Source organism: Chionomys nivalis, chromosome 1, assembly GCF_950005125.1.
Source record: "Chionomys nivalis chromosome 1, mChiNiv1.1, whole genome shotgun sequence".
Lineage (NCBI taxonomy): Eukaryota > Metazoa > Chordata > Mammalia > Rodentia > Cricetidae > Chionomys > Chionomys nivalis.
The window spans coordinates 58,629,689-58,656,040 of NC_080086.1; the positions used below are offsets into that span (position 1 = coordinate 58,629,689).

Genomic DNA, 26,352 nt, shown 5'->3' on the forward strand with positions numbered 1-26,352 from the left:
GAAACTTTAAGTGTGATAATGCTTTCAGGAAAAGTACTTTGTAATTAAGACCCGAGAATCCACTAATAACCGGGGAAGTGGCTCTTCTGCTGTCTTTCTGATTAGCCACTTTCCATTTTCTTTGTCCATTGTCCTACTTTTATTTCTGTTTCTGTGATAAAGTACTCTGGGGGAAAAAAGCAGCTTTGGAAAGTAAAGGTTTATTTTAGTCTACAGTTCCAGCGCACACTGCAGAGCTGTCTCTGTGACAGAACTTGAGACAGCTAGTCATATCACATCAACAGTCAGGAGCAGCGAGAATGGATTCACGCATTCTTGCCTGTGCTTAGCTCAACTTCCCCACCCTTATGCAATTCAAGACTGTCTAGCGAAAGGTGCCTCCCTCAGTGGGCTGGGTGTTTCCACACCAATTAGCTTAATTGAGGCATGCCCACCAGCCAACCCAATGCAGACAATTCCTCATTAGGACTCTTCCAGGGTGACTCTAAATTGTGTCAGCTTGACAATTAATGCTGTTCCATCCAAATTGATGTACCAAACTGGCATATAAAATCACCTTATAGGTATGTCTAGTCAGAGAAATATTGTATAAATGTAGGAATGTTTTCATGTATAAATTTAGAGTTTTTGCAATGCTAGAGGTTAAACAAAGGACCTTGTATACTCTAGGTAAATGTTATACCCCTGTGTTATAATTCCAGTCCATGAGTTTATATTTCCAGCTGAAATATTTGAGGATCTAGAATTTTATTTCTGCAGAAATACAGTTGCATGGAGTAGAGCACTGGCCATTCTCTTCAGACAAAATCTGCCCTTTGCAGGTCATCTCACTTTCTGCTCTATCCACTTAATCTTCCCACTTTATTTCCTTATATATTCTTCAACCTTGCGGTCTCCCTTCTAATCACACAGAGAAAAAGAAAGTATCTTGGATAAAAAACACCACAGAAAACATTTCCCATGAGAGTTGAAGACTGCTTTCTAGGGATATTGGCCGAGCCACCTAAAGGTGCTGTCCTATAGCTTGTGGGCTGAGATTTTCCTCTATCTAAAGACTATATTGTTGAAGAATTTCTTTGAAAAGGAGAAAGCATGTGAATTTTTCTAGGTGAGTTTATTGGGTAGGGTGCTGCTGACTGAATTTTATTGACATAGCTGTTAACTCTGAGTTACTGAGCTTGTACACCTGGGTAGATATGGGAGCTTGTTTCATTTCCCTGCTGACCTCACTTCCAGTAACTTTCATGTGGCCCATCTTTGTTGTAGTTTACTTAAATGACATTGCTTGCTGTTGAATGAGGCTCTGAATTTTCCAGTGTTCCTGCTTAAGCAGGTTCTTCTGTAAGACCACTAACAATCTTCAGCGATGCTCAGATTCCAGGAGAACGTTCTACTTGTGTTGATCCAAGAAAACATACAGTTGTGGGAGCTAGGGTCCTGAGTAACCCAGCAATTCTAATTGAGAATGACTGAGGGCCACGTGACTCATTCAGCTATCTTGAGAAAATGTAAAATTGAAGTTTTTAAATATATTTTGAAGGAAAATGATGAGCACCCTTAAACAAATGGTTGGAATTATGCCAATTGAAAGGGTGTTCTCATCTCTTGTGGTTGTTCGTCAGGAAGTCTTCTTTATTCCCAGCACTTATGAAACCTCTGTGATGCACAGAACTAGAAAGGAAAACTGCTCCCCAGAGACAGAACATCAGGGTTTTTGAAGGGTTCTGTATTTACCCAATAAAATGTGAGTCTACTTTTTAAAGTCTTTGAAGAGGTCATGTTGTATGATAGACATAGGCTCCAGGTTTAAAAATGTGAACTCTTTTAAAGTTTGTTATTTACAAAGATATTTATGGGTATAAAGATTTTTAAAGGCTGTCTGGTATGCACTTAGATTAGAAAGAATGTGGTGCCTAAGCGCCTTTTTCTTAACAAAAGTTCAGCTGATGCCAGGCAATAGTGGTGCACACCTTTAATCCCAGCACCAAGGAGGTAGAGGCAGGCGGATCTCTGTGAGTTGAAGGCAACCTGGTCCACATAGTGAGCTCCAGGACAGCCAGGCCTACACAGTGAAACCCTGTTTTAACCCCCTCACTAAAAAATAAAAATAAAAAATAAAAAAGTTCTGGTGGTTAATATCATGGTAGTTGTCTATGCTTTGAGAGAAACCATTTTTCTATCAAGAGAAATTATGGTGGATATGAAAAATGTTTTGTGCTAGAGGCAAAATATTAAAGACTAATTAGGGTGGAGAATAATATACTTTAATTTTGGTTTGAAATCTTTCCTCCCCATGATCACGAGGCCAATGGGATACCTTCAGCTAATGTTTTTTATTATTCTTTCTCTTGAGTAACTCCTACAATTTAATAAAATGTGTGTGAAATTCATCTCACATTTAGAGATGTATTCTTGAACATGGGCATTTCATTTCATAAAAATCGTCAAAAACACTCTTTCTTAAACTAGTGTGAAAGTCGTGAGAGGGCAGTCGCCTGGTGACTTCAAATGACTCAGAACTGGTGGCAGCTGTTCCTGTCCTCTGCTTCAGCTCCCACCGTACTAAGTGTCCATGTTCTTTGGAGAACCCTGGGATAGCCAACCAGAGAGCTGCAGTCTACCCTTAGGAGGCCACTGGGAGCCAGTTTCAAGGCTCTGGTTTTTGTTTAGCCTCAATAAATAATTGGAGCCATCTTCTATAAATGCTTTGTGACAAGGTTACAATAGATAATCATAAACAAGCTTAAATAAAACAAATAACAAGATTTCTCACTGTCGGCGTTTCTAGATGGATAATTTTCGTCTTAGGAGAACTTCTCTGTATTAAAGAATGGATAGCCTGAGTCATCATGTCCACGCAGATGTCAGGTGTGTTTCTTAGTTGTGATAGCCAACTATGTCTTCAACATTGCCGCGTTTTTAAAGAATGAAATAGCCATTGGATGAAAGTGATATTAAAAGTTGGAGTGTGAGGGACTGAACAGATGGCTCAGTGGCTAAGAGCATTTGTTGCTCTTGCAGAAGTCCCAGATTCTGTTCCCAGCATCCATGTGGTAGCTCACAAGCATTCATAACTCCAATTCCAGGGGATCTGACCCCTTCTTGTGACCACTGAAGGCACCAGGCACACACATGGTACATACACATATATGTAGGCAAAATACTCATACATACAAAAGAAACATGTCATGTAGCTGTAGATATACAGACAGATACTTGGAGTGTATCTCACCAAGAACCTGGTTCAGTTAAGGCAAAAGAGGATGACTATATTTAACACTTATTCATTAAACACACATTATTCTTTGGCTCCTGCATACCAACTGCTGTCTTGTAATACGGCCAAGTGCTGGTAGAGTACTAGGCCCACTGGGTGGAGTACTAAACCGACTGTGTTGGAGGCTGTCTTCTCCACTAAGTCAAAACCAGAATTGGAATTGGGGGAGGGGCCATTGTGAGTTGTTCCCCAGTTTGGAAATAGCTTTCTTCCTCTTATTATTAAGGAAAGACTTATAGTCAAAAAAAAAAAAATGGTGGGAGCCAAAGAGATGGGACAGTGATTAAGAACACTTGCTTCTCAAGTATGAGGACCAGAGTGTGGTCATCTGCACACACGTATGTACCTATACTCAGACATGCGTGCACACACATAAATAAACAAGATAAGACAGATATTTTCTAAAAGAAAATAGGAAGCCTCTAAAACAGCAAATGAAAATCAATTCCACCAAAAGGAGAAAATTATATCCTAAGCTTTTTAGTGTGTTCAAGTATCTGTGTACAGAGAGAGGGCTGTCCTTTTGTGTTGGTTCGGATAAAAATGTGTGATGACGTTCTCCACCTTCCCTAATCTGACTCTTGCCTTTCTTGATTATGGCCATTTTCCTATATCAACTTACTTCAAAGCTAACTCTCTTCTGCAGTAATTAGGCTTCCCAGCATCTAATCTGAAGTGTCACCCACCACTAGGAGGCTAAAACATTTGGAAGTATATTTTGGGGGTTTGGGGGAGTAAGTTCTCTAAAGGACTAGCAGATTCTACCAGTCTATGAATAGGACTTTGCGGTACTGAACGGCTTAAAAATGGTCAGATGACCCAGGACAAAGGAGAATGGCCACCACTGATGTCAGGAGCTCAAGGTTTGATTTGACCACTGCTTTGTTGTTAGTTTACATCTGAGTGGCCTAAAACAGCAGTCACTGTGTAGGTCTTGGAAACAGCTCTTCTCCTCTTCTTAAGAACAGCCCTGTAAGCTACTCTAAGGCATTTGTTCACTGTGACAGACTGCCTTTGTGTGAGGTTCCAACTGTGCATTCTCAGGTGAAGTCTGAGACATGGTGGTGTTGTTTGTATTATTTCATCCTTTGGCTGCCCCTTGAAAATCTGAAGAGACCCTCAGCTTCCCTCTACCTCCTGAATGTCCTCTTCATTGTCGTTTTTGATACCCCTTGTGTCCATGACAGAATCTCACATATAAATATGCCAAATCCTCAGTCTCCAAAAGTTAGTAATCTTCCCTTGACCTTAACTTTGTCCTAGTGCATAAAGTAGAAAGTCAGTTATTTTTTCCAGATTGTTCCACATTCTCTTCAGACTATCCGAGCAAGAATGAAAAACAGATGCCAGGAGTAATTGCCCATTTTTTTTTTACTTTTGAAGCACTCTTCCAATGAAAAATAAAACACCCCAAACTTCCAGAATAAAGTGAGTTAGTTGGTTTTGACCTTCATGAAATTATCTCTATTGAAAGATAATAAATCCCCTTTTTCCCCATTTCTATGCTCACTGCTTATGCATTAAGCTTTGGATTAAATATGTGCCCTCAGGGACATCTTGACCAGTCTATGATTCAAGATCTGGGCCCCAGTTCTGAACTTTGTAACAAAATCTTGGAACTTTCCTTAATGTGCCTCAAACTCACAGTTGGGTATTTATTAGTATCATGACTTGCTCAATATTTAGCTCCCCTGGCTTGACTCTAACTCTTGGGTGGGCAGAGATCTTGCCTGCTTTGTTCTTTCGGGGACCCACCGCAACAGCAGCCTACAGCACAGCTCCTGGGAGAGCGTAGGCACCAAGCAAGCAGCTGGCCTTAACACTTGGGGAGTCTGCTGAAGGCTGAGCAGATATGCTGACCCTAAATGTATGCTGTTTCCTCTTAAGAAAAGTACCAGGAGTGCCCCCAAAATATCCGTGAGCCAAAAGTATAGGTGGAGCAGGGTTACTTGGTTTTCATTTTCTGTGCTGTCCCCATTGGCAGCTCTGCTACTGTTAACAGAATGCTGACCACTCTGGCTGGGACACACTGGTATAAGGAGAGCTCAGACATTTGGATTGTATTCAGCTGGGCATGTGTGTGTGCCTGTTTCCTCTGCCGTAAGAGGGGACAGTGATATCTACGTCACAGGAAGGTTGTGAGGATTGAATGTGAAGAGACTCATAAAAAAAAAAAAAAGAAGTTATTAAGAGTTGGGCTGACAGGCGTTCTCTGCAGAAGGGAAAATGTTCATGGATACATCACATCAAAAAGATGACATTTGTCTTGTTTTGTTTTTTCCCCTAAATGAGAGATTGTTTCTTATCACCGCTTTCCATTCCCCGTGCTTCCTCTGAATAGATGCGCTCTAAGCAGACTCCTAGCCGTCTTAATCACACTAGATGTTTGTTAGGCTGAACAAAGGCAGGAGAGGGTAACATGCTGTACAGCCTCTGCTCTAGTGCAGACCTGAATCAGCACTGCTGGCTCCAAGACCAGGGTCTGGAGCAGTGGGGGAGGAGCTGAGGGCTGGCAGCAGATTGCCTTTCCCAACCCAGGCATCATCTGTGTCTGAGTCAGTCCCTGGAGCTGCAAAGCCATGGCCTACAAAAACAGCAGCCCATACCAGGAGCCGATCTAGCCTTTAAAGTCAGGCACATCTGGACTACTGACATGTCACTTTCTGACCTCAGGGAAGTTATTCAGCTCCCAGGAGCCTCTGTCCCCACTTAAAGCGGAGGACGACAGTGGCGGTGGCAGTGTTACTTGGCTTTCAGTACAGACGTGTGTGCTCACCACCATTTTTCGTGGGCCTGTGTATGTGTGTGAATGTTCATATATGTGGGTGCACACGTGTGAAGGTGAAAGGACAACCTTGGGTGTCAATCCTCAGATGAAATTTACCATGTTGTGTTTGTTTGTTTGTTTGTTTGTTTTTACAGAGCTTAAGGAGGCTAGACTGGTGGAGCCACCCCTAGGGATCCACCTGTCTTGGCTTTCCCATTGTTTAATTCTAAGCACTTGCTAAAATACCTACCACCACATACACCTTTTCAGTGTGTTCTGGGGATTGAACTCGGGTCTTCCTGCTTGCAAAGCAAACACTTTATTGATGGAGGTGTCTCTCTAGCCTTCACCACCATTTACAATATTATTACCTTTTAGGTTTTTGTTCAAGTATCTATTAAATATTGAGGATACTCCCGAACCATCCTCTCTTTTCTTGCCTTCTCCTCTTCCTGATAGTTCTCTTTGTCTCCTAGACTGTCTTCTTTATGCTCTCATGTCTTATGATTTTATGTACCTTTATAAAACCTAGGAGCCATAAATGAGAGAAAACACATAACAGTTGTCTTCTGGAGACTGGTTTAATTTTATGATCTCCCGTTCCAACCTTTTTCCTGCAATGTAGTGGGAACTGCAGGCTGTGTTCTTGCCACCCCAGCTCCTGGTAGCCTGGCTAGCTTATGCCCCAAAATAACGACACACAAATCGTATTCTTTTTTTTTTTTTTTTTTTTTTTTTTTTTTTTTTGGTTTTTCGAGACAGGGTTTCTCTGTGGCTTTGTAGACCAGGCTGGTCTTGAACTCACAGAGATCCGCCTGCCTCTGCCTCCCGAGTGCTGGGATTAAAGGCATGCGCCACCATCGCCCGGCTACAAATTGTATTCTTTTAAACACTGCTTGGCCTATTATATCTAGCCTCTTCTCGGCTAACTCTCGCACCTGGACTAGCCCATTTCCAATAATGTGTGTTGCACCCCAAGGTGCGCTTACCGGGAAGATTCTAGCCTACGTCCATCCTGGGTCAGAGCTTCATCGCATCTGCCCCAGAGAAGGGAGCTATCGAGTCTGAGCTCACTTCCTCTTCCTCCCAGCATTCTGTTCTGTTTACTCCACCCACCTATGTTCTAACCTATGAGGGCCAAGCAGTTTTTTTTTTTTTTATTAACCAATGACCTTTCTCCATCACTGCAAATGACATAACTTTGTTCTTCTTTATGGCTAAAAAATTCCATTGTGTATATATAATACACCCCATTTTCCTTATCTGTTCCTTTGCTGTAGGATAATAGGTTGGCTCCTTAACTTAGCGATTACAAACAGTGCAAGGATCTCTGTGGTGTCCTTTGCAAGTCCCCACTGTTTTTTAGGAACCTTACTTTGTCTCCACTGAAGAAGTGAGTAAACCAAGGGCTTCGAGACGTTAAATAACTTGCAGGTAGCCAGCCCCTGGAACCAGCATGCTCAGACCTGTAGGTTCCAGGACTAGCCTGGCTCTGAATGAAGACTCGTGAAGCACATAGACATTGCTCAATCAAATAGTTGCCTCTTTGCCACCCTTCTTGGAAGATGGTATCGACTAAATGACTACCCCTGCGCCGAGTTGGCTCACAGAGGCAAAAGCAATGTTTGGCTGTCCAGGAAAGAGCAAAGCTAGCTGAGGATGTAGGAGAGGGACTAGCATAGATTTTATAAGGATCCGGTTTCTTCTCAGTTTTCTCAGAGGTTGTGTAGCTCAGCATCCCTCTGGAGTATGCCACAAGCCTGACTCACAAGGGCTTTAATGGAAAAACGTCAAGTCCTACCAGTCCAGGACTCTCCTCAGATGCTCTGTCTGAGGTTGGTTTAAAAATATTGATGTCCTCAGAGTGAGGTCATCTAGGGTTGCAAGAATGGATTCTTTCTCTCTAGTCATTTAAAGAATAAAAAAGCAGGAAAAGCAAGGTCTCAGCACTCAGCCAGAATTTACTGAAAGCAGAAGAAAAAAAATGTGTGTGCGCGCGCATGCAAGACGGGGGGGGGGGGGGGGAGCACAAAAGCACACCAAAAGACAGACTCCCCGAGGTGAAGAGGTGACCCAGAACTGTTACCTGAATCTTCTTAAAGGATCAGGGTTTTGTTTTTTGATTTTTTTTTAATGTTTGAGAAGTGGATGAATTCTCATTCTCCTAAAGAATAGGAAGCCTGCCAAGTCTTTGTTTTGAAGGAGAAGAATCAGAAAGCTGGCCATCTTATTAAATGTTCAAGTATATTCATTTACCTATATAATCTCATTTCGCTGACGTCTGCCTGACAGAGAGCTGACTCCTATGACTATGCAACTTAATGCTGCTCATCTTCTCTGACCCCACTGTGCCTGAGTTGCTTGGACCAGGACCCAGGCAGAGCCACCTGAGTCTGGAATACCCAGTGCCTCAAGCAAGCTTCAGGACTATCTACAGGACCAGTTTTCATTAAGAAGTGAAAACTGCCGTCCACCTTTCTTAGTTCTTATAGTCTTGGCTTCACACCCTTGAAACCTACAGAAGCCAGTCCCTGGAGCATTTCCAGTAGGATACTAGGAAGAATATTTACACACCATTCTGGGTGGAGGGAAAACAAGCAGGTCAGCCGGAGACATCTGAACTGGCCCCCTATTTACCCTGTGACCCCTGTGTAGCAATTGTCTTTAATGGCTGGTCATTGAGATCCTTGGGACCATTTCACTCAATTTTTCTCCCTAACGAAATGTATAAAGAATACGTGGAAGCATATGCTAGAAAAATGATGTAGAAAAGAAATGGCTATCGGGCTTTTTTGCTTATTAATTTATTCCTTCAGCAGATATTTATTGTATACTAACTGCATCTCAACCATTGTTTGGGCACTATGGGTGAAACAATTAAAAAGATAATTAAAGTTCCCACTGTGCTGTAACTGCAAGGATGATGAAGGGAAATTAAGAAACAAATACATGATCCAAATGACTCCAGATTATTGGTTTTTAAGAAAGTGTGCTGATATTCACAATCGTGAACAGTAGTGTTGGACAACGCCCCATGTTTCACACATTGTGTCTCATTCAAACTATACAAGACCAGGAACTGATTCCAATGTCATGAACATGGTCCTGGGTGTCGAAAGGTTGCTTTCTTTGCCCTGATCCCTGAGGGAATGACAACTGAGTTGCTGCTGAATGACATGAAGAGATCTGCTTTGCTCCATCAGCCTGACTTGTGTGTTCCCTGGAGTGAAGCTTAGAGAGGAAACCTAACTGGCACTTATTTTATACAAAAGCATCTGAGGAGAATGTTGAAGGAGACTTTGAGGAGAAGTGAATGGAGCCCATACAGTGGCCTACTTTTCCAAGGCATCCAGGGGCACGGGGGCTAATAGAACAACTGATAACACTCATTCAGAGTGGGCTGGGGAAGCCCTGAAGAGCCACCGCCACATGCAAGATTTGCAGCGGGCAAACAAACACCCTGTCGTCTTCGCCACCTTCTGAAATATGACCCTATTCTAGGGAGTCCCACATTTTCTTCTTCACTCCTGGAAGTTCATAGCCCAATAATTTCAAGTGCATGTTCACTGTTGAGAACCAGACGGTGCATGGACAAACCATGGTACTCCATCCCCCCTTATAAATGTTGAGATTCAGACATGATCAGGAAACAGATCAAGAAGCTAGTAAGCCCAGAGCCGGATCTACAATCTATATCTTTCCCATTCCAGGGGCCATCAGGACTTCCTCCTCCGCTCTGCCTCTCCCTAGGTGTCGTACCCAGGATGTCAGATGTCGTGAAAGAGTAGAGCAGTGTGTTTCCCACCAGCTTTATTTCTGTGGGCCAGAAATTTCCCCTAATCTTGTGTTGGCCGTGATGACTAAAGAGTTTCCCCATCGTTACAGGAAGCAGCCTACTCCTACCTCCCAAGACGTGTCCCTATTGTCAGTGTCTTGTTTGTCTTTGACTCTTCACCATCTCTCATCCCATCCTGACTCTATGTCACCCAGACTTTCCTGTTCCTGGTCCAGGGTCATACATCTGGGCATCGACAGTGATAACTCATTCACCTGGAGCATGCATGCGGAGTGCCAGCCATCTTCCCAGCACTTTCCTAGTCGCTAGAGGAGGGCAAGGACAAAGACACAGTGTCACTACGTGCAGGTGGTAGTCCACTGGAGAATAGAGCTGGATTAAACCTCTGTGAAAACTGTCATTAGACTTGCCGTCCATTTCCAGAATGATGTTTTCATCTCATTATTCCAGCAATCGCAAGCTGAGCTCCAGATAAAATTCCATGGCTGCAGTGAGCTGCATCCTTCTGCGACTGAATGGGTAGATTCTGTTCCCCCAAAGCTGTAGTTCCTGCTTAGGCTTCACTGTCAATTCACCCCAATATTTTCAGTGTGATTCCAGAAATGAGTGGGTAAGAAAGGCCGCCAAGCAATCTCCTCCGTGATTCTCAGGAAATTAGTCACATGAACAGCGTGTGTTTATCTTGGCTCCAGAGAGGCCCTGATGTCATCGGATGAAGATGGGAAATATGCGTGGATGTGCAGCATTCTATACAACAGCCAGTTAATAAACTTGTTTTCAGCAGAGTTGTCAGGGATGGGGCTAGAACCTGGGTTTCAGGCATTAAGGCCTCTGCCAGGTGAAGTCAGTGACGACGTGGCCAGATTCTGCCAGCAGGGACTTGTCGAGGCTCATGTATAGAATGTGAAACCCAGGGAAGCCAAGGAGCATTTGCAAGGGCAGGATGGAGCCTGCTGTTGGAGTTCGCACTCTCAATGCAAATAGCTCTGGCCTGCTCTGTACATATGTCCTCAGGTGCTGCAGAGTGGGTGTGGCCCCTGGAGTTAAACTTCCTATGTGAGTTTATGGCTGGGCACACTCTATGCTAACTGGGCAGTCTGTCCTGCTTGGGGGAGAGCTGGCTTGTTCTCAAGATGATCTGCTCAGTCTTAGGGCTTGCGGATATGTTAGCAACAGTGGGACGGGTAGAGGAATTTACCATCCCCTCATCAGACAACTAACTCCTTCATCTTTCAGGGTCTTGCGTGGTTATTTGGGGTTTGTTTGTTTTTTGTTTTGTTTTGTTTTGTTTTTGAGACACGGTTTCTCCGTGTAGCCCTAGCTGACCTAGAACTTACTTCGTAGACCAGGCTAGCCTTGAACTCAGAGATCCTCCTGCCTCTTCCTCCGGAGTGCTGGGGTTAAGGGCCTGTACCACCACTGTCTGACCCTTCCTCATCTTTCTACCTGTTTGTCTGTCCATCTATTCATCCATTCTAGCATTTAACTATTTATTCCTTCAGCAGTTGCTTATTAAGCACACATTATATGCGAGCAATTAGCCTAGATGGTCCTTTCCGGATGCAACGTGACCCCCCAGTCTCTGATTTTACTTTATGTACCATAGTGAACGTCTGCCTCACAGGGAGAGATAGAGGGTTCCTTTCCGGATGCAATGTGACCCCCTAGTCTCTGACTTTACTTTATGTACCATAGTGAACGTTCTTGCTCATGGAAGACCCACACTGACTCTAATCTTTGGTCTTATTTTATGTAGTTTCTAACTCCTAAGTGCCTGTCCTTCTGAGCTAGTCTGGAATCCCTCTAGGTTCGTAGCTTTGACACTTGTTTGCTCTGTCTTCAAATCCTGACTCCTGCTACTATCTTATATTGACCAATTTGCCCTTCATAGACTTCTAATTCATCTTTGGGAAGCAAGAATGTCATCGCCTAACTATAGCATGGTTATAAGGATTCAGAGAGGCAATGTCTTGAGGACTGACACTTTCAGAATGACTGCTGTTTCTAACGGTAGAAGGTGGGAAACCACTCAGATGGCTGTCAGCAAATGAGTGGATAAATGAGTGTTACGTTTGTTTAAGATGCTACTATTTAAATAAAAGGCAACAAAACTTTCATATATACAACAAGGTGAATGGATCCCATATCATTATGCCAGATGAAAGAGTGAGACAGAACGGCACATGCACTATGATTCTATACATCTAAAACTTTGGATAATGCAAATTGATGGTGACAGCAGATTAGTGCTCACTTGTGGGTCAGGTGATAGGGGAAGGAGATAGAAAACAAAGAACAAAAAGTCCAACCTTCGGGAGGTAATAGGTGGGCTCACCGTGTTGAGTATGCTAATACTAATATGAGGGTGTACCCATGTCGATCTAGTTGTAGCTGTAATTTAAATATGTATAGTTTGTTGTATGTCAAATACCCTGGCAAGTAAGGAGAAATTGCTCTTCAGCAAACAGGAAGGCACACCAATGGAGTCTTCCTAAATCTCCGTGACTCGCCTTGGGAAGTAATTGAGCCTTCTGGCCAATTACTGTCAGAATGATCCACTCAATATTAATTATGCACAGTAAAAAGAGGAATTGGAGGCAGAGACTCAACAAAATCTAAATGGATGGTACCAGAAACTCAGCTCCACAAGCTTGCTTATTTCGTCATCTGTGAATTCCCGAGGGTCGTGCATAACATGTAGTTGGCACTCGGTAACTAACGGTTCTAACTATTATGGGATGGAAGTTAGGGAGGCTGATTAAGACTCTGCAGACCCATCTTGCTCAGGAGAGTTGATTATTCCAGAAGTTTCACAAACAAAAAGAATGAATCCATAGCCTGGGGGTTTAGATGACGTGGGTCTGCCACATTACAGACACACAGTCTGTGTACAGTCTGTGTGTTGCACAGGGCAAAGGAGCTATGGGGAAATGATGCTCACTTTGGCTGTGGTGGCCTCAAGAAGTCCATCATTTTACAGATGACACCTCACAGCTTACCCAGCTGAGATGCAGGACTCCTTCTGCCTTTGCTGGGCATTTCCTTTTTCTCACTTGTAATTAGAAGGCTCTGTATCTCAGACTTACCTAAAAGCCTAGCAGTATCTTACAACATTGACCTCCCTGCCACCCTGAGGTCCCTGGGAAACTCATTTTCAGCACTGGGCAAAGAATCCTACAAATAAAAGGAGATGATGCTTCCATGCTTACTGGTGTTTCTCAAGGGGCTCATGGTTTCCTCCAGAATCGATGGCCCACACTGAACTTACATTTTTAGTCTCTGTTGCACGATCCATCTTTCAGCAAATTGTTGTAGGCCTCACAGCCCAGAACAGAGAGGCATGCGAGGAAGGACCTGAAATGCCTGTGTGTGACCAGCCAAGAGTTCATCTTGATAATGGATGGGCTGTAAGAAACTGCTCTGCTAAGATACGGCCATTGCACAGTCTTTCTGCAATAGGTCGGCTGTAAAACATGGTTTTGGATCAGCCACACTGGGAACCTCCCACGGTTCTGCCTCTCTTGTGCTACACAGTATTTATGATTCGAGGAAGTTACTTTTTTCTTTCTAATCTAAATAGTGAAAATGAGTAAGGAGCCTTGCCTCATGGAATAACTAACTGATATCTGACATTTCAAGAATGACTAGAATTATTATTGCTTGGAAATGGTCAGCAGCTGATATGAAAACATTTTTCTAGGCAAGGTCTAACTGAGGAAATAAAACCAAGATTAACGTTTCAAATTCTCATCCAGAGGTAGCAGAACAAGGACAATAGAATCCAAGGATATAAACAGAGTGATACAGAACAGAAACTACATAGCCCAAGCCTTGCATCTGACAGTCAAGATAGCCTCCCAGAAAGTACAAGACATGCCTTACAGTCGGGCTGTCAGAGGTAAGGGACAGATAACTCACACTGATGCTCTTTTTGTGACATCAGGGGCAAGACTTCCAGTTTCCAATGCTATTTGCACTGTGAGAATATGAAATAGGTCTTCCCTATTCGTCGTAAAGCAAGAATAAGCAAGGCAGCGTTCCCAGTTCATAGCATGACAGCGGTAAGAGATCATGAAGAATAGCGCTGTTGCAGCATGTTCCAGAACCTTCGTGATATTTGTCCTTTTGATCTACCAAGGCCACAGAGACACATCTCATAGTGGTTCTAGCTGTGTATCTCTGTGTACTTCAGCTTTTCCTTTGCGAAGATATTTTGGGATGCTTGAAAGTTTATGATTACATTACATATTAAACAGATTGTTACTTTTATTTTGGAACAACTGTATTTTTTTCTTTTTTGGCAGTAGTAAAGATTGAACCTACACCTCAGGCATGCAAGGCAAACTCTGTTCCACTGAGCTACAACCTCTTTTTTTCATTTTTGTTTTTGCATTTAACTTATTTTAACATGAAACTAATTTTTATAGTTTAAGGTTACTTATTGACACATATACTAGGAATTCTTTCTGAATGCTGGCAGCTATTGCAGAGTAATCAGCAAGTTGCATCACTTACAACCTTTTAATGGCCACAGATCTCCTAATTAGTTAGAACATTGTTTTTGATGTTTTCCAGTTATATTTGCTTAAATGCTATTTTGCACAGTGTTAACATGACACACTGTCTTTCCTTTGGTGAAAAACTATAATATTAGACTCTTTTGATCCTTTATATTCCATCTCTTAAGAGGAACTCTGTAGGTAGCACATGATAGATGCTGCATTTTGATTTTAAATAAACTCTCGATACCTGTCGTTCAAGTGTAGGTAGACATTATATATTTCTATTTATTCAGATAATGTACATAGTAAGTGCTTCCAGCTTATTTTGCCTTTTCTCGTACAACCCCCCCTTTATTTATTTTCTTGACTTATTTTTTTGAAGTCTTCCCATTTCTCTCATCTCCTTTGCCTGACACAAAACTGTGATATGTATTTGTATTCTTGAAGTGATTATCCCGTAGTTGGTGATGGCCAGCCATGATGGATCCACAGTTGGTGATGGTCAGCCATGATGGATCCACAGTTGGTGATGGCCAGCCATGATGGACCTGCAGTTGGTGATGGCCAGCCAAGATGGACTTGCAGTTGGTGATGGCCAGCCATGATGGATTCCTTGCTACTTGTCCTAGTCTGTGCTCCTGTGACAGAATCCTGGCTGTGCAATGTGTAGAGAGCAGAGGTTCGTTCTCTCGCAGTTGAAACCTCGCGTGTTGTTACCACACATAGTGGTGTGGTATCCTGTACTTGATTACGGAGTCACCATTTCCAGGGAGCTTTTAACTTCATATATTTTCTTGGAGCCTGGCAACTTTAGGATGTTGACACTGTCTGGCAGATAGTGGGTTTTTTGTTGTTGTTTTGTTTTGTTTTATTTTTGCTGCCTCCTCACATGACAGAGGGCGAGAAACGGGATGAACACAGTAGTCCTAAGTGGCAAAAGCACAGAAGAGAGTAGTCTCTCTCTCTCTCTCTCTCTCTCTCTCTCTCTCTCTCTCTCTCTCTCTCTCTCTCTGTCTCTCTCTCTCTGTCTCTCTCTGTCTCTCTCTGTCTCTCTCTCTCTCGGCCCATCTCAGAGCAGCATTAATTTCTTCATCAGGGCCTGAACATCTCTCACAGTCTCTACCATCCATCATTGTTCCCTTGGACACTTTGTTTCTGGTGCATCAGTTTGGAGGCAATAGTATCACCTTTGAAGTACCCCAAACCCCTTCAGCCCCAGCATCTTTGCATTTGCTCCATTTAATGATGGCTGTGTCCTTATTTTACATATTTTACCAACCATCCTGTTACTCAGAATGCTTATTCCCAGATGTGATAGTGACCTTTATGAGCTTGACTGTGGATACATAGCGTTCCCATGGAAGATTTTCCCTCCTATCTTAAGTACCCCAAATCTCAATGTGCTTCTGAACAGCCTCACTTGGTTTCGAGTTTATATTTGCTCAAGCCTGTGTCTAATGCAGTTTTGGAAAACTTTTTTCTCCTCATCCACTCTTTAACTCTTTCTCTGTTTTTTGTTTCACAGTTTCATTATCCAATCTAGAGTGCATTCAGTCTTGCAGTCCTCCTGCCTCTGCTTCTCCAGTGTTTGCCATTACAGGTGTGCAAACACTGTAATTACAGTGTTAGTTTCTCTTAACATGTGTGTGTGTGGGGGGGGGGGAGACAGATAAATAGACATGGTGGGGGGGTGAGAAAGAGGCAGAACTAGTTCCTGTGCCTATGTACATGTACCCCATGCATGTGTGGATGCCTGCAGAGGCCAAAAGAGGCTGTTAGGTTCCCTGGATCTGGAATTACAGCTGGTTGTGAGCTGCCCAATGTGGGTGCTAGCAGCCAAAGTCAGTCCTCCAAAAGAGCAGCAAGTACTCTTAAGCACTGAGCCATCTTTCCAACTCTTTGTACAGATAAGAACTGATTCTCAGGCTTTCTATTCATGAGTCTCCTTCCTTTAAAAAAAATGAGAAGAAGAAATGAAAAGCATGATTGAAGCTTTTTGTTTTCCATTCTTATCCATGTCCTAACACTGTCCAAATGGGGTTTAGGATAGTGAAGTAGCTGCAAAGTCAAAGAGTGCTGCAGGCGAGGCAAGGAAGGGGGTGGGAGGGCATGGTGAAGCAGCCTCAGGGGGCAGTGCTGCTGCTTATCCCATCAATGGCCACAGTGGGAGCAAGGTTTGAGATGAGAACGGGGAATGCTGGAATGCTGAAGAGCGCCCCACCCTGAGAGCCACCTCTAGTGAGTGACCCTTGTTCATCCTGGGTGTCCCTTTGATTGTTGAGCTCCACATCACGCTGCTTCTCATGTAGTCCTTGAGTAATGGGAGAAGAGCCTGCGCTGTAATGGGACTTCTATGATCAGTAAAATGTCATGTCGATGGTGTAGCCTAGGATATTCCGGAGATAAGTGACCCAGTATCTACGGTGGCTTGTCTCCATGGAGACACAGCAGGAACAACTGAGTCCTCCGCTCCTTTCTTTGGCTGCAGCTCTGTGGCTATGATCTTTCATTGTCTTAGTGGAAACAGAAGGAAAGTTGTGTACAGTACTTAAATGTCAGTGTGGATGTGCTGTCTGACTCATGCTTCCCCCTCCTGATTTTCCACCGTAATTCCTGAGATGTATTAGCAAAGGAGAACATTTGGTCCCAACGTGTAATGAAAATCACTCTCAAGTTGTCAAATTTCTTGAGACACAGTGGAGAGCAGTGGAATCAGGGGCTATGGAAGAAAGAAGTGGGGAGTTGCTCAGTGGATGCAGGGTTTTTGTGTGAGAAGATGAGCGATTCTGGTGACCATGGCAGATTGTACAGCAGTGTTGTACTTCATAACACTGAACCGTGCACTTTAACATAGAAAGTGCTAACTCTTGTTATGTGCATTTTACCACAAAATAAATACATGTAAAATTGAAGTGACATAACACGGCAGATAAGATCACTGCGAAGAATTGGATCCGTCACCTCCAGATCCCATGATCTCTGTTGGGAATAAGCCATGGCACATAAACTTGTCTCCCTGTGACCCCAGGGGAAAGCTTTCATCAAGTTCAAGTCGTTGTACATGATCTTCACAGCAAGATATGTGTGCACACTTCCAAAACATATGTATAACCAAACCACACACTTGATTTCCACCTTTGGAATCAAGGTTTCCCAATTAGGACTCTAAGCTGCCCTATTTCCCATTCATGGTTTTAGCAAGAATTGTAAGCTCAAAGAATGAATGATGACCACATTGTTCGAAATCCATCAAATATAATCCTGACCCGTCTGTGGAGAGGATGGGAAGAAAGAGCTTGGAAATCCAGTAAAACTTTAAATCCTGGATCCACCATTACTCTAGAGCTCGGTGGCTAGCTTATGGTTTAGTTGATCCCCATTCTTGATGATAGCATATTCACAAATTTTCCTCCTCACCAACATTTCTTTCCGATCCCCAAATAAACATGCATAGTGTTTTCATGGCCACTAATAGACATGCATAGAGGGACAAAAACTAAGGTGATACTTGGCCTTCATACTTGAGATCATACCAAATGATCTGAGTACATACAAATCTACTTAGCATTGCGTATTCACATGTGGTGCTTTTTTCTGTCATTCAAAGTGGTGAGGAAAATTGTGATGTACCTAATTTTCCCAAGGGCGAGAAGGCTGCTGTTTGTTTTATGGAGAAATTATATATGTTAGAAACTCTAATCAGGTATGCCTTGAGTTCACTGGGTTAGTGAATCCATGATACATATTTTTAAAGTGTCTTTAAACAGAAGTCCCCGTGAACCAAAGCCATGGACCAGTCAACTGATGGCATGTCAGCAGAAGGCTGTGGGATCCTGGCTTCTCTTCCCTACTCATCCATTCAGGGTTTACTACAGTGTTTTAGAGCTGAGCTCCTGTGAATGAAAAGAACTCACTGCACTTTGCCAAAAATACCCTCTTTGGGTGCATGAATGTTTAATGATTGCTCCTGCATTTTCCATGAAGAGGGAAGGAAGGCATTTATTACAGCCCCATTAAAACTGGGCATGCATATGTGATGCAATACAGTAGGTGAAAGGCGAGCAGGAGCCATGCACATCACATACAGGTAGAAGCCTTTCAGAAGGCTGGAGGAGTCCATCTCAAACCTCCCTCTTCGCTACCGCCAGCACCAAGAAGGCACATGTCACTATAGCTCTGTCCTCACCTAGCCTTTGGCCTGCCCACATGCAAGAGATGCTTTATGGATGAAGAATAAAACGGGGGTGTGTATAGTGCTTTAACATCCAGAGTATATGAAGACCCTCTTCAGGCCCCAAAGAAAAAGACAGATGAAGGGAAAGTGGGGAAAGAATTGAACTAAACATTTGTCCAGAGACTGAAAAGGTACTCGATTCATCATTGGTCACCAGGGTGACACAAACCCAAACCTCAGACTGGTCCCACTTTGTGCAGCTCTGAAATAGCTATCAGTTTTTGCAAGTGGAATATGTCAAGTGTTAGCAAAGCTGGGGAGGAATTGGAAGCTCTGTGAGAAGGGAAGGTGGTGCAGCCACTGTGGAGCAGTTTGGCTGTTCCTTAGAAAGCTTACGAGATGCACCATGTGACCTAGCGAGTCCACCTCAAGACACATCGTTCAAAAAGCTGGGCACAAACATCCAAGGAGATACACAACCAAACATACGGAAGCATCCTTTAGAGCGATCAAGAGTAAAGACAGCTAAAAACAACCCAGGTTCCCTTAGCCAGGGAATATGTGGCAAAATGCATGTTTGTGTATTTATGTACCTAAAATTCTTACATAGACCATGAATATGACTGCTGGTCCAGCAGCCATTTTACAGTTTTGAGAATAGCTGTCATGTCACAGTGAGTGCAGAAAAAGAAGGAAGAACTCTGTGTCCTGATCCCTTTTACGAGGTACTGACCTAAACCACCCCCGCAGGCCATCACTCACAGCCCAGCGCGGTCATCATCTCCAGCACTGTCACTTTCAGTAATAGTACCAGCTGATTTGACATTCACGCAGCCTTGTAGTTCCCAGTGTCTTTTCATCCTCTGCTATCCTTTAGGCAACATGTTCGCTTACTGTGCTTTCAGAGGGGGCCCTGGAATTCAGAGACTCAGGTACTGTGCCCTTGAAGCTGAAGGCTTGGCCTCTGTCATAATCAAGACTCAACATAAGATATCAACGCAGTTCCTTTCTCCCACACACTAGGCAAGCATCAGCTTAGATTATTCTTGAGTAGCTGTCCCCAAAGTGGAGACTTTCAGGGAGAGCCACTGACCACCTCTAACACAGACTGATAACCATGTGCACCTAAGTAAGGCTTGGGGAGTTGTTCTTATTCATGGAGACGTACAGTGTTCCACTTACTTCCTCTTTGACTGTAGGCGACCGATCAGCTGGCAGTACCCAGTAACTTTCATTGTTCTCTTCTGTATTCTCGCATGGTGTTAGAAAGGAGACAGGAGAGGGGAAGAGAAAAAGACACAGAGAGGAAGGGACACTTCTGGAGAGATGGGGTTGTGGGTCCTGTGAAACAGACTGAGACGGAAGATGCACGCGTGGCCTAAGGTCCACAGGGGGCTCTGTGCATGAACTGTCCGGCCATGTGATCTGTGGGGACTACAGAGTTCAGCAGCTGACGAGCCATTGTCATCACAGTCCTTGCAGGACCCTTGGCGGTTCTCAGACCCCTCATCTTCAGCTCACCCACTGAGTGTGTTTTCCCAGAAGTTTGCCAGAGCTCTTCATACATGTTTGTTTTAACTTTTCTTTGAAGCTTTTCATCCAACATACTTTGGTCATACTTTTCCCCTCCTACAATGCTTCCCAGATCCTCTCCACCTCCCTCCCCACCCAACTTGATGTTTACTCCCAACCCCTCCCTCTCCAAAAGACTCACAGGAGAAACAAAAACAAGAATCAAAATACTATAACAGATAAAATCGATATGACAAAAAAAAAATAACAAAACAATTCCACAAAGAAGTTTCTAGTGATGGAGTCCTAAAATACTGTCTTGCAAGAATCAAGTGATTGAATTTTAGGACCTGTGCAAATATTGTATAAATCTGTTAAATATAGTCACGGGAGAAATTTAGTCTTGCCGGGCGGTGGTGGCGCACACCTTTAATCCCAGCACTGGCAGGTGGATCTCTGTGTGTTCAAGGCCAGCCTGGTCTACAGAGTGAGTTACAGGACAGGTTCCAAAGCTAAACAGAGAAACTCTGTCTTGGAAAACAGTATTTTATTTAAACTGGCATGAAGAATCTCCCAGTAGATGTAGCCTCCCTGAGAGTAGTTAAACTGCCCTTCTGGTTCTTTGGCCTCTCCTATTCTCGTCTTCTCAGTAGTGGGATTTGAACAGGCCCTCTACCTTTGAACCACATCCCCAATCTCTTCCTTCTATTTTGTATTTTCATGGCAGGGTTTTACTGAGTTATCAGCATTGGCCTTAAACTCACTCTTTAGGCAAACCTTGAACTTGACGTCTTCCGGCCTCAGCTCTGAAGTATTTGGGGCCATGGACTATTTCACCAGACTTGACCATGGATCTTTCCATCCGGATAATAAATGACTGACAGATAATGCTTAGTGAGCCGGAAAGCATTTGCTAACTAAACATTTCATCTCATACTATACATTTTAAAATAGCAAGAGTGGAAACGAGAAGGGGACTATAAGAGCTAACGAAAACAAGCAACTTGAGGGGTCAGTCTCTATTCAGATGGTGTCACTAAAAGACAGGGACCGTGAGAAGCTCCAACACCTCCTGCAGCTGTCTGAGCAGACCTGAGTCTCTGGAAGACCACAAGACTCATAATGGAATCCCAGCTAACTGGAGACCCTCTGGTTTGGCACCAAAGCCCAGGGCACTGCCTGCTTTCTGCCCTTTGTCTGCAGACACGCTGCCTGGACATATTGTCCCCTTTCCCACCCCCATACACCCTCACATGATGTGGGTTTCTTGCGTCTCAGACTCATTGGACAGTAACTCGATATGACCTTAGCTGATTGGGTAATATATCCATATATGCCAGTGAACAGACACATTGAAGCAGATCTGTACCTCCATGCAGTCAGCTTCCCAGGGAAACTTGTTATGACTTCCTCCTGGTTCCCCACTGAGCCACCAATGAGAGGGAGAAAAACCACAGAGCAACTTGTGTGATTAGAGTCATAGTACCTGTTAAGGGGTAATCCAATTATTTTCCTAAATTTCTTCAAATACTGTGGCTCAGCGGTTAAGAATGCTTACCGCTCCTGCAGAGGACCCATGTTCAGTTCCCAGCACTGAAGCACAATAATAAAAACTCAGAGAAATTGGGGTTCAACCTGAAGACCCGAAAAGCAAAGCAGCCAGTCACTGGCTCTTACCTCGATGTCAGTCCGAAATGGCAGTCCTGCCTCCAGGAATCTCAGAATGAGATTGTTTCTGAGAGTTGTCTCCTTCTGTTTTATAATCCTTTCTAGGGCTGGGATTAAAGGTGTGCATTGCCCAGTTTCTATGGCAAACTAGTGTGGCTACTGGGATTAAAGGTGTCTGTTACCATTGCCTGGTCTGTAAGACTGACCGTGGGACTGTTTCACTCTCAGATCTTCAGGCAAGCTTTGTTTATTAAAATACAATTGAAATGCCGCTACACAGCACCCATGTCAAGCAGCTCACAACTGCCTGTAACCGGGGCTCCAGGGAATCTGACCTCCTCTTCTGACCTCTGCATGCACCTGCACACACACCATGTACAGAAACCGATACATGTACACCTAAATGAAAAAGTAAATCTTTAATTTTTTTTTCTTCGAATGCTAACTTAGGGTCTGGAGAGAGAAATTAGAGGCAAAAACACTGTTTTCTCTTCTAGTCCACTTTAGTCCCTAAACCGATGTCATAGCTCATAATTATCTATACCTCTAGTTCAGGGGGATCCGATACCTTCTTCTGGCCTCTGTGGGTACTGGGTACAACTTGGTGCACAGACATTCATGTAGGCAAAAGCATTCATGCACGTAAAATGAAAAAAAAAGTAAAGCTAACAAAAATTTGTGTCTTCAAATAGAAACATTTTTGTCTCATTCTCTTGAAGCAGGATGTTGGCAGTTATCCTAAACATCCTTAATCTAGGATCCACCACCTCAGCCATTAATCTTTGGAGAAAACACACCTGCTTGGGAAGCTTGCTGTCCTTCTCCAGGTCCTCTTGAGGCCTCGTCATTGTTTTCTCTCACTACACATGTCTATCTGGAGCCGTTGATCAGATAGCAAGACAAAATGAGGTTTGGACACAGAATACATTTATTCAACAATATAAGGCAGCCACACTTTCCTCCAGGGTTTTAAACAGAGTCTTAGATGATGGAGAGGAAACAATGGACAAGGAGTCAGCTTTACAGTCAACCGTAAATTTCTTTAAAGCCACACAGGCCAAGAGTTTATTCATTCTGTGAGGTGAGGTTTGTGGTTTTGGTTTTGGTGTTTGTTTGTTTGTTTGGTTGGTTGGTTGGTTTTGTCACTGTTGTAATATGCATGTGTGTGCATCTGTACATATGAATAAACATGTACCTGTATGCAGTTTAGAGGTCAAACTTAGATGGCTTCCTCTAATCATCTGTTTTTTTGAGACAGCCTCTCTTCATTGAACTGGAGCTAACCAATTGGCTAGACTGGGTGGCCAGTGAGTGGTGTGGATGCTCCTGTCCCTGCCTCCCAGTGCTGAGAGTATAGGAATGCATAGCCATGCCCAGGTTTGTGCATGAGTACTGGAGATCCAGCCTCAAGATCTTATATGTGTGCAGCTAGCAATTTACCTACAGAGTCTGCTCCTAAGCCCCAGTGTTGATCTTTTTCTTAGATTTATTTTATGTGTGGGTGTTTTGTCTACATATTTGTCTGTTACACCACTTGTATGCACCACCCAGAGAGACCAGAAGAGGGCACTGGATATCCTGGAACTGGATTAGTAAGTGGTTGTGAGATGCCAGAGGGTTCTGAGAGCTGAAGCTGGGTCCTCTGCAAGATCAACAAGCGCTCTTAACCACCGAGGCATCTCTCCAGCCCTCAGAATTGATGTTTCGATGGAAGCAGTCTTTGCTGTAGGTGTGACCTCAACATCGTAGGAAATTTAGCAGCATCCTTGGTCTCTACCCACTGAGTGCCCCCACTAGCCCCTCCCCTAGCTGTGGCAGTTTAAAAGTATCTATAGACATTGTGAGATATCCTGGGGTCACTGGCATCCCAGCGTAGAAGCAGTGGACTAGACACTCTAGAAAAGTGTAGTGCTGGCTAATGAGGATAGTGAAGGTAAGTCCCTCTTAACGTGTCCCTGAGCAAAGAGTAGAAGTAAGGTTGTGTCCTATGGAGAGGAAGGGCCCTGAGGCGGAAGTGAAAATGGCATCCTGAAGGGAAGTCGTGGGCCTGAGGAGTCCGGGGTGGGGGGGGGGTGAGAAAGGTTACAGAGCTACAGGAGCCCTGTGGCCTTGAATCTGCAGGGGGAAGGGTTCTGAGAAGCGCAGGTACCTGCCCAGTGTTTATACAGACAACATGGTTCTTCCACTGAATAGGAATCGAGGACAGAGGCTCAAAGGTGAGAGCAGAGTCCGAAAGCAGCTGTAGCCACCGCTGAGAGGAGCCAAGCTGGTCTGGGAGGGGCAGCAGGTCAGGAGGGAGGAAATGTCCTGAACACATGTTCTCTGTCTTCAGAACCTACGTGTCAGGATTTGTTGCTGAACTGTAACACTGGCACACGCAATCAATGAGATCTCTCGTTGCAAATATCTCAAATGAGCTTTTACTTCTATATTTGACTCCAATCCTGCAGGAATCTGAGCATGATGGAGATGTTTGGGGATTGCACCGCTGTTTCCCTGCTTGTGTTCTGAGCAAACCAATTAAAGTTATAATGTGCATCTCCAGGGGAGAAAAGACAAGCAGAGGTGGTGGGTTTCTCCTCAGACACCGCTTTACAACTTTCTCCCACTGCTTGGTTGATGAAGTTTTGGCAAATTGGAGCAAAACAAGCTGTTGGGCCTCCAGAAGCAGTTTGTCCCCGTCCTATGGTAGAACCCAATTGTTCTCTAAGTCCCTGTCAGAGAACCAGTGTATACTTCTCATGAAACCTACTACATCTCCCCAACTCTGGCCTCATCTTCCCCGTCTCTGTCCGGCCTGCCTATCACAGGGCTCTGGGGGTTACAGATCTCATCTCCCCAGGTCACAGGGGAGCCAAGACTCTGTGCTCTGTTCTCAGAGAATGGGAGGCAAGAGCCCTGTGCTGTGGTAGGTCCCGGGTGAGGATGAGCTTTCCCCAACCTTTCGGAGTGCTGGCTCACATCGGCTCTTCAGGGATTACAATTTTGAACTTTCTGTCTGTGCCTGGCAGAGCCATTCTCGCTTTCTTCTTAAGCCTGACCATCTCCCTGTAGAGTGTAAATTATTTGGTCAGACTTACAGGCTCCTTTTTCTAAGTCAGAGGGATGAAAATGGACATGGTGGTCAGTAAAGGTGTCAGATGATTCTGAAGTATGCTAGTGTTGAAAAAATACCGCTGTCTCAGGAAGGTTTTATATATTAATAGGCACCATAAATAAGGCATTTTTCTCATTAGCAAAAGAAATTCAGACAGGCAATTCAAGGGTCAATGTTGTCAATTTATTAGTTTTATTATCATTATCATCATCAGTTATGTTTTTGTTTTGTTTTTGATACACTGTGCCCCTCTATGTAGTCCTGACTGTCCTGGAGCTCACTATGTAGACCAGGCTGGCCTCGAACTCACAGAGGTCTGTTTGCCTCTGCCTCCTGATTGCTGGGATGAAAGACATGTACCACCTTTCCAGACTAGTATTGTTATTCTCAAGGCATGATTTTTAAAGATGCTGGCTCCTAACTTTCTGTACTATTCTTAGGCCACAAGTTCCATTCTTAATTTGATTTCATTGTACAATGTGGCCGCTGGAACTCCAGCCATTCTGTTTATTTATCTTTCATGCAGAATACAAGATAAAAGAGGCAAGTGACATCCTGGGAAGAGCTCAGAGAAGCCATGTCCATGCGTGCTGTTAGCTAGAGTACAGTCAAATGGGCACGTGTACTTCCTAAGGGAGGAGTGCACAAGATACTGTTCTTAGGCAGGTACATTGATATGCCCAGTAAAATAGTTGAAGAAGGGGCAAAGGGATAAGTGTGACTGCTCTGATTGCCACCGCATCCTGGCGTCATCAAGCTGTGGCGGTGTGGGGGACGCTTAGTGTGGGGAACATTTGTACCCACCGCAGCTCACTTTGAATTTATTGGAAAGCCCTGCGTTGCTCTGTTATGAAGAACACCAAAAGAAAACATATTCTTCATCTCCATAGACAACTCTACAAACATAATGAGAATGTGATACATGAAGGGCTTTTGATTCTCTTTTCCATCCATCTGCAAATCTCTTTTGAATCCCCAAAGAGCAGAATCAGGGGATGAGGAAGCAAAGTTCACAAGCAATGCTGTGTCTGAGTGTGTGTGTGTGTGTGTGTGCAGGTCTGCATGCACCTGTGTGCATGACCTTGAAGATGTTAGAGGTCAACCTTGACTGTCTTTTTTCAGGTTCTATCTACTTTGTTTTTTTAACACAAGATTTCCTAGTTTTATCTGGAATTTGTCGGTTTGGCAGACTGGCTGGTTAGTGAGCCCCAGGGCTCATCCTGCCTCAGACTCCCCCATACTAGGATTACCAACATTCACTGCAATACCCAGCTCTTCAGTGAGTTCTGGGGTCAGATGCAGGCCCTCGTACTTGCTCCATCACAAGCCCTTGCCCCATCAAGCTGTCTTGCCAGCCCAGACTTTTCTTTGTAATGGCATGTTCTGGTGGGCATGAAACTCCCACCTCTTGGTGCCTGAAGAGCTCCTAGAAAACGACACATCCAAGCACTTCAGCCCCAAGAACCACTCAGTAAATAAAGAGGTCGCGGATCCCTTTCTTCCGATAGTCGATGAAGCACAGATGCACGTGCTTGCTCTTGTTGGGTTCCTGCTGTAAG

The 26,352-nt window shown here is 43.9% G+C and overlaps 1 protein-coding gene across 4 annotated transcripts in view; it reads left to right on the plus strand.

Annotated features, from left to right (window-relative positions):
* The window catches only part of Prickle2 (prickle planar cell polarity protein 2), a 355,220-nt gene that overhangs the window by 271,871 nt on the left and 56,997 nt on the right, over window positions 1–26,352 (plus strand). The gene's annotated exons all lie outside the window — the stretch shown is intronic.